Consider the following 9,822-nt stretch of genomic DNA (forward strand, 5'->3'; position numbering starts at 1 on the left):
AGAAACATAAAAATACTATTTATAAGGGTGTTAGATTTTCATTATTGTGACAAAATACCCAAGAAAATCAATGTAAAGGGGAAAGATTTATTTTGGTTCACAGTTTCAGTCCATAGTTGGTTGGATCTTCTTTGAAAAAAAATTTTTTTAATGTGTACATGTTTGCAGTACATAATGCTTATATTCCTTGTGTGGAGCTGGTACCTGTACATAACACACCTTGATTACTTTTTGCATTCCCCCCCCCACTCCACCCCAGCTCGCCCTCCCCTCCTCTCCCCCCTCCTTCCTTCCATCTCTTGATCTTTCCATTGGAGAAGGGAGCCATTGTTTTTGGAACTGTGTCAAGGCTGAGTATTATAGCTGCAGGGATTGCTCGCTTCTCGGAGCCCAGGAAGGGCCGGGTCCCAGGACGCCCTTCAAGTGCAGAGCTTCAGTGATCCAGCTTCTTTCTACTGAGCTCCACGTCCTAAAGTTTCTATATATCCTAATAGTGTCATCAGCTGAGAGCCAACCCCTCAACACATGATCCCTTTGGGGACATTTAAGATCCAAATTGTAACAGTGAGAAAGAGAAAAACCAGTCAATCACAACTTCCCCAGAAATGAAATGATATATTGGGAGACAAAGGCATTAAAATTCTCATTATAACTGAATTTTCTATGTTCAGAAGCTAGAAGGAAGATTAAACATGTTCGGTAGAGTAACCAAAGATATTTAAAAAGACCCAAATCAAACCTCTGAAAAATCACAAAGCTTGAGATGAAAAATAAATTGATGAGTCTATGGTCATACCACCCTGAACGCACCCCATCTCGTCTGATCTCGGAAGCTAAGCAGGGTCGGGCCTGGTTAGTATTTGGATGGGAGACTGTCTGGGAATCCTGGGTGCTGTAGGCTTTAAAAAAAAAAAAAAAGAACAGAAAAATATATTGATGAGGTAGTTTTGCCATTGAGGAAGAGAAAATTTGTGAACTTGAAGGCATAGAAATAGAAACTATCCAAGATAAAACACAGAAAGAAAAAAAACTGAAACAAAAGAGTTTAAATGAGTCATATGATAATTTAAGTCAGCCTACCGTAGGTGTATTTAAAGTTCCAGAGGAGAGGAAAGGGAGACAAAAAAAAAAAAAAATTCAAGAAATGTTTGAAATATTTACAAATCTTACAAAAGCTACAAAGCCATCCATCCAAGAAACTTAACAAACCACAAACACAAGAACATAAAGCAAAATACACCAAGGCACATCATCAAATTGCTTAAAACAAATGATAATGAGACATTATCATTATTCTTCCTTTGGCAGAAGACATTACACACAGAGGCACAAGGAATGACAAATTTCTTTTTACTATATAAACAATGGAAACTAGAGACAATGGAAAAACATCTCTTTTTTTCTTTTTGGTGTTTTTCCTTTTTTATCAGTACTGGGGATCAAACTCATGACTGCCTGCTTGCAAGGCAGGCGCTTATGCTACTGAGCTAAATCCCCAGCCCCTGGAACAACATCTTTAAAGTACTGAAATACCTGTCTACCTGGAATTACACTCAGTGAAAATATAGCTCAAAAGTGAAGGAGAAATATGGATTCAGGCATACAAATCTGAAAGAATTTGTTCCTATGAGATGTGCCCGATGAGATCTGTTGAAGGAAGTTACTCAAATAGGACAATGCTGCCAGAGAGAAATCAGTATCTATAGAAATATAACTTTGGATTACACGACTCAGTATTGCCGAGATGTCAATTCTCCTAAAAGTCATCTGTAGATTCAACTGTGTCCTAATCCTAACAGGGTCCTGTGTATGAGTGTGGAAACAGACAAGTTAATTGTAAAATTTATATAAAAATACAGAGGACATAAAATAGCAAAAGCAACTTTGAAAAGGAGGAGAAAGTGGAAGGACTTGATTTCAAGTATTATTGTAAGTTATAGAAATCAAGAGTGTGAAATTGGTATCAAGACAGTTAAATAGATCAATGGGATAGAGTAGAAGTTCCAGAAATAGAGCCACGCGTATATGGTCAATTGGCTTTTGGCAAAGATGCAGAGAGAATTCAGTTGAGAAAGAATAATCTTATCAACTAATAGTATTGGTAGAAATAAGTATCCATAAGTAAAAATAAAAACAAAAATAGAATGAGTTATGCTTCAAAAAGAGTAATAAACTTAAATTTACAATACAAAGATATAAAATGTTTAGAAGAAAATGTTTGCAAGTCATGAATTAACCAAAAATTTATTGATTATAACTCCAAAAATGTTCAAAATGGCTATATAATTCCAAGAATAAATTATTAAATTGGATTTCATCAAAATTAAGAAAATCTGTTCTTTGAAAGATCTTGTTATAAAAACAAATGACAAGCCATAGGAGAAAATATTGGTAAGTCACATACCAATAAAGGTTTTGTATTCAGAATATAAGAGTTGTCACCTTTGTCTGAGGAAGATACCGTCTAAAACCTCCCATGGAGCCTGAGATAGGGAAAGCACCAAAAACTATTGACATTTTTTTCTATGATAAAGTTTAACACATAAATAAGCATAACACAAGATTAACAATAATAGAAAAATGAAACGGTTATAACAATATACAGTTAAAGTTTGTTCTGTTAATTGAATATAAACACTGTCATACCAAGATGGCTACTAAGTGGCTTGTGGGAAGATAACACAGACAGCGCGGATACACTAGACCAAGAGATAATTCACATCCTGGGTAGGACAGAGTGAGAAGGCACAAGATTTCATGGCACTATTCAGACAGTACACAATTTAAAATGCAAAAACTGTGTATTTCTGGAATTTTCTACTTAATATTTTCCAACAGTGAATGACCCTGATAACTGAGTCCACAGAAAATAAAAGAGCTGGATCAAGGAGAACTACTGTAAAGAACTCTAAACCCTGATGATAACACACACACACACACGCACACACACACACACACACACACACCACCTCCAAAATGAGCAACAATTTTTTTGTACAGATATTTTACCAAAAATGTGTGAATGACCAAGTTAGCATATAAAAAGGTACTTGACAACATTACTCTTCAATAAAATAAAAATGAAAACCATACCAAGATCCTCTGTGGACCCACTGCAGTGTCTAAGACTGAAGTGTTGGCAAGGATGAGGAGCAAATTAGGCTTTCTTACATTGCTGGTGGAAATGTTAGCCATTTTGGAAAAGTTTTGGAGTCTCCTAAAAAGCTAAGCATAAACCTAATACATAATCAAGCTATTTCACTCCTAGATGCCCAAGAGAAATGAAAACTGATATTGATTCAAAGATTTGTACACAGAACTGCTTTATTGATAGTAGCCAAAATTTATGTGGCAATAACTCAAATGTTCCAAATCATTAAGTGAATGGATAAACAAAATGTATGATATTTTACGCAATGGAATACTGCACAGAAATAAAAAGAATAAATTATTGGTAGGCACAAAACATGGCTGAACCCCAGAATAATCATCCTGAGTAAAAAAAAGAGAAAGTATATGGACCATATAATTCTATTCAAATAAAATTCTAGAAAAAGAAAAGAAATCTACAGTGACAGAAAGCAAATCAGTGGCTGCCTGTGGGTGGGTTGGGGCAGGGAGTAGAGGAAAAGAGAAACTAGGAGGAATCACAAAGAAACTTTTGGGGCTGGTATTCATTATTTTAATTATGGTGATGATTAGATACGAATATGCATGTTCAAAAATTCATCAAAATTGTTCCCTTTAAATATGTAATTTACCATCAATTACGCCTTTGTAAGCTATTAGCAAAAAAAATGCCACAAAGAAGGGACAGGACACAGGAAGTAATGGTAAACAAATAAACCTGCAATGTGTTACAAATCTAAATGAGTACTGGGCATCTATATACTAATAACCATGTTAGTCAGCTTTCTGTTACTGTAACAGATGCCCAAGACAATTGACTTAAAAAGAGGAAAGTTTTATATTGTTTTTCAGTTTTAGAGGTTTCATTCCGTAGTTGTTTGGAACTACTGCTTTTGGACCTGTGGTGAGATCATGGTAGGGAGCAGAAGGTGGAGTGAAGCCGCTCATCTCATGGTGGGGAAGCAAAAAGAGAAGGTGAGAAAGAGGCTGAGGTCCCAATGACACCTGTGATGACCACAAGAATATCATACGTCCCACTTCTGAAAGGTTTTACGATCTCTCTAATATCAACAGGAGCTGGGGACCAAACCCTTAGCACCTGGGCCTTTGAGGACACATCCACAGCAATGATAATGGCTGTTTCTGGAGGCTTTAAAGACAAGACAGGATGGACAAACCTGCTTTTGTATTGGTGGGGACAAGTCTAGGGGTTTTACTTAGCTCTAGATTTAAATGTGCATGATGTATACATCCACACTGGCTGAGGGGAAAAAAGCAAGGGATTTTAAAAAAATCAATCAAAAATATGTGAAATAAGAAAAAAGTTGTTGAATGCACCAAGTAAGTAATACTGTTTGAATGAGCAAATGCACACAGGGAGGCAAAAAGACAGGGCAGAGGAACACATAAGATGCACGAGCTGGAGGGTGTGGGCAGGAACCTGCAAGTGGAGATTGGGGCCACCTCACTGAAGGCTTGACTGAGGTCAGTGAAGAAGGCCACAGAAAGCTTATCCAAGCATAGTGACATGGTGGATGTATTGGTCAGCTTTCCCATCGAGAGGACGAAGTACCTGAATCCTGCAACTTAAGGGAGAAGTGTAATTCGACTTTCTGAGGTTTCATTCTGTGGTTACTGGCTCCAAGAGCTGAAGAGCTGAAGAGCTTGATGGGGCAAAGCTGTTCATTTCACAGGGCCAGAAAGTAGAGCGTGGGGAAAAGCCCAGCGAGAGACAGGCCCTCCACAAGCTCACCCTCCAGTACCCCACCTCTCCATGGGCCCCGCGGCCTAGCAGCACATTAGCTATGAGCATGGGCGGATTAACGCAGGGATAAGTATAACACCCCCATGACCCCATCACTTCTCTAGGATTCTCTGAGTCCAGTCAAGTTGACAGCTCAGATTAACTGACGTAGTGGTTTCGGGTGTTCTCTCAGTGCAGAGCCTGAGTTGTTAGGCAGTACTGGAGGCGGGGAGGCGGGCAAAGAAGGCTGAAGGAAGGTCAGAGATGGAGGGAGGAGGCCACCACGCGTGCCCCTGCAGCTCAGCTTCCTGCTGGATGTCAGGGGCAGGCCCTGCAGAATGGAGACAATCTCAGGGAGCCGGATGAATGAGATGAGATGAACCAGTGGAGGTGATTTGTTTCCCCAACAAATCAGCATGGCGCTGAGTCTGTGGGAATATGCAGTTAGCAGTGACCTCACACCTTACAAGGTGAGAGCAGCAGGAAAGAGCCCTGGCCTTGGGGTCCTGGTGACTGAATTAGCTTTAGCCCACTGTGTAACCCTGGCGAAGCCTCTCATCCTTCTCGGGCCATCTAATATGTCACCCCTGCCTCTGAGAAAGGGGGTTGGATGAGCAGGCCCCTCAGTCCCTCCCCAAAACTCACTCTCAACCTTGCACTGGGTCAGGAGGTTTGGTCCCAGGTCTTTGTACCCATTTTACTGTCCACTTCTCTAGCCGGCTCTCCTAGCAGGACCACCCCTAGCTTCACTATGGGGTCCTCCAGCTGGTGAGGTGAGACCCTCTTTTTGGCTTCTTCCCTCATAATGAAAACAGCTTTATTGTTTTCATTATAAAATGGATATGAGCACAAAAAATTTTAAACCATAAGGGATGTATAAATTAGAAAGTGAAATCCTAATATAAAAAGGAAATCTTATTGAGATTTTGGTAACAGTCTTCCAAATAACTCCGTATGTGTACTCTCTCTCTCTCTCTCTCTCTCTCTCTCACACACACACACACACACACACACACACACACACACACATACACACACACTTTTGCACAATGTTACAGGACGATATTTTTGTATTTGTGTTTGTTTTTCATGATGGAGAGTTAACCCAGGACCTTGTGCAAGCTAGGCAAGTGTTTGACCACTGAACGATACTCCCAGGAACAAGATATAGTATTTTAACTAGGTACAATTTATGCTTTTCACTCAAAATATATCAACCTAGTTATTTTTAGAATTTTATGTTTTTGTAAGTTGTACATCAATATGTTACTTCCATAAATATATAAATGTGGTCAATATAAACATGAGCAGACCCAGCCAACTCTTTATTTTTGGTGGCTTTCTCTTTTCCTCCATGGACTGTAAACAGAACTGTAATGAACATCTTTAAATATACATCCTTTTGTATTTGAAGAATCAATTTGCAGATATGGAATTGTTGGACCAAACGTGAATATTAATATTTTCGATACTGCTCTGCAAATCATTATTACCAACTCTCAGTTGAATGCAGTGGTTCATGTCTATAATCTTAGCAGTAAGGAGGCTGAGACAGGAAGATTTTCATGAGTCTTGAGACCAACCTGGGCTACATAATGAGTTCAAGGCCAGTTTTAAACTATATAGCAAGACCCTGTCCAAACAAACAAACAAACAAAAAACCCCTTAGTACCAATTCTCACTTTTCTGGACAATATGCCAGGGCCAATTTCTCAACATCCCTTCTTAAAAGTCATTGTTAATTTATAATCTGATAAGTGAACATATTACATTTAAAAATTGTCATTTATTTGGTTATTAGTGAAATTAGTCATCTGCATACCGACTGGTTAGATGCTTTCTGAGTGAAATATCCTGTCTCTGCCCTTTATCTGTTTTCTTTTGAATACATTTGATTATTTCTCATTGCTTTTCAAAAGCTCTTTGTATATTGAAGATTTAGCTTTAGACTACCTGGTTTCTCAGGGCCCCTGCTATTGAGCGATGGTCCCCTGAAAGTCAGACTCCTCAGATTGGAGTAGTGTTTTTCTCTGGTCAGTGGAGGGCAGCAATGGGCAAGATTCACATTCAGGAGGTTGCATAGACCTGGGTGGGAGCCAGGGAGATACATACACACACATACATATACACACGAGCGTGTGCAAGGCATGTACTCGCATGCACACGCATCCTTTCCTCTTCTCAGGAAATCTCTTGGCCCAGTGATTTTTAAAGGCCCCAATACAGATCCCTTCCACCTGGTCTCTGGATAATAGCTCTGGACAGTGTAGGGTCAGGCTCTGAAGTCAGATTGGAGTTCAAAAAATCCAACTCCCTCAATTGCTGATTTAAATTAGGTGTGACCTTTATTTCCTCACCTGTGAATTAGGCCCGTGGACCCACCTTCACTCTCTGTGCACTAGTGTTGTCCCCTGGACTGTGGACATCACTCATGGCTGTGAGCCCTGCTCACTCACTCATTGGCTGAGCTGGGACAGGTAGGTTCTGGCTGGGCGTGGTCCTGCCTGCCAGGTTGATTCGTTCTGTGTCTAAGAGAGGGAGCTTGAGGGGCGTTGCGGGAGGCGGAAGGGAAGAATGGGGAGAGCTGATGCAGGCTGACCAGAGCGGGGGAGAGCCTTGCGCTGAGAGGGACTAGAGCTGGAGATGCGGCTCCAGACAGGAAAGGCTCCCGTTGGGGTGGGGGAGCTGCGCTGGCCTGGAGAGAAGGCTCTGGGGGTGGGGTGCAGTTCTGTCGCGGGCCTGAATTCTGCCTGTACTGCGTTAGGAGCCCCGCTAGGCTCCTCCCAGCTGCGAGTCACCCCAGCCTTAGTCCAACTGTCCCACCACTTACTCAGCCCCGCAAAAGCTGGCCGCCCCTGCCAGGGATTTGAGCACGAATTCAGCCAGGAAGGGCTTATCCGTGCCTCCCTGCTTCTGGATCTCTCCTATTGCTCCCGTAATTCCTCTAGGTCCTGGATTGGGGAGGGGCACGAGGGGTCCTTTTTCTAATTCAGGGACCCCTCCCCCTCCCTTAGGCTGGGGGAGCAAGTCAGGGTCCAGGGGGCCCTTGGCTCAGGAGGGGAAACCGGAAAAATGGCTTTCTGATAGGCACGACTGTGGCTGGGGGAGGGTGAGTCACCAGAGTGGCAGAGGGAGAGGGCTGTGAAGGAGGAGGGGCAGGGCTCTGGCCCCTGAGGTGTGGAGGGAAGAGGTGGCAGGTCCCAGGGCTCCACCCTGGGGAGGGGGGCTGTCTCTGCATTTCCCTCAATCTTCAACCTGGTGTCAGGGCCAAGGCAGGATTATAAACGTTTATCCGTACTAATCACTACAATAGAAGCTCTGTGTCGAGGCTGCTTACTGTGTGCTAGACTTCCTGCTAAACACTCACCTGCATTATTTCACCAAATCCTCCCTTACCTTGCGGTTAAACTCCATTGTGCAGATGAAGGCATGTGAGCTCAGAGAAGATGCCTGCCCTGGGTCACAGTCAGGAATCAGTGCAAGATCCTCTCTATATCCCCAGAGGCTGAGAACTCCCCTCTAAGGACCCTCAGCCACCACAATCATGGCAATCATGGAGGTGCCTTCTGGGGCTAACTAGCCAGGCCTTAGGGTACTGGCTTGCAGCACCTTGGACCTGACTGTAACTCAGCAAACTCTTTTTGCTGTTTGGCTCTCCATTTCCTGTTGGTCCAACAAGACCAATGGGTTATACCCTGGGGCCCAGGCACCCAGAGTCTATGGAGCCATATCAAGGGCAAGATATGAGAGGGTGCTGGGTGCCCCACCCACCATTAGGCCATCCAAGCCGCAATTTCTCTAATGTTGCACATTCTAGGAAAGTTCTTTTAGTTTGTGGGTTTCATGGGATGGTAAGGAATGAAACTGGTTATTGCTCAACGGGTAACAAAGTGGGGAGCCCCAGCAGGCTGATGAGGCAGGGTCAGCCAGAGGATGGCAGGGGCTCTTTGGAGTTTCTTAGGGCTGGGAAGAAGGGATGCATCAGACACATGTGTGGGGTTGGTGCTGGCAGTTGGCTTGTTGTGTGGAGGGAAGCGCTGGTTCTCCTGTCCTATCTAGTACGAGGTAGGCTGTGGGTGGTGGGTATGGCTTGTGGAATCTCATCAATTCCTCAGGAATGTGTGCTGCTTTACCAACCTCAGCCACAGGCAGAGGAGTGGGGGACAGGCCAGGGCCTGTCTTAGCTGTGGGCAAGGATCCTCGGATGGGCCCCCTCAGGCAAGCTTGGGTCCAGGCCAGATTTGGAGTGAAGCCAACCAAGGAGAAAGCACAGGAACACCAGGCATCCCTGTCCCCTGCTGGAACTGGCCTTTCCTCCCCGCTGCCTGGTTCACACCATCTTCTACCTCCTCTCCACTTCTCCAGATTGTACCTAAAGGATTGCTACAGTTCCAGTTATGTCTTCATTTATTAAAGCACAGAGTGCTGGAACTCTACAGGGCATTTCTCATCAAGAGCTTTTTAAATCTTCATAATCCACTCAATTTGTATTTTTAATTGCTAGTTGATACATATGTAAAAATAAGTCAGAGAGGTTAAGTGATTTGTGCAAGGCCAAGCAGCTGCCGAGTGTCAAAGCCAGTCACTAACTAGCTGACTCCAAAGCTGATCTATTTTTCATTGCACTAAGCTCAGGGTTCATAGGAACCAAGACCTGACCTTGATCTTAAGATGCGTCCTGTTGGTTCTTAAAGGGATAAACAGGTGGATAAGTAATCTTACTCAGCATGAGAGTTGACTTTCCATTACATTGTTGGATACCTGAGAATTATAAGGAGAAAAGGTTTGTTTTGGTTAATAGTATTAGAGGTTTGTCTCTCATCTGTTGGTCTTTGGGTCTGTGGTGAGGCAGCACATCATCTTGGAAGCACATGGCAGAGCAAAATCACTCCCCTTGGAAATGAAAGGGATAAAAGGCAGGAAGAGACGAGGGCCCCAAATGCCCTTCA

General features: G+C 42.9%; 1 pseudogene; it reads left to right on the forward strand.

Moving 5' to 3' along the window:
- The first annotated feature begins 782 nt into the window (after positions 1–782).
- On the forward strand, positions 783–901 carry LOC111757251 (5S ribosomal RNA; annotated as a pseudogene).
- The last annotated feature ends 8,921 nt before the right edge of the window (positions 902–9,822 follow it).

This window comes from Cavia porcellus, unplaced genomic scaffold (genome assembly GCF_034190915.1).
Source record: "Cavia porcellus strain 051 isolate PalLab524CR breed Dunkin Hartley unplaced genomic scaffold, mCavPor4.1 scaffold_25, whole genome shotgun sequence".
Classification (NCBI taxonomy): Eukaryota; Metazoa; Chordata; class Mammalia; order Rodentia; family Caviidae; genus Cavia; species Cavia porcellus.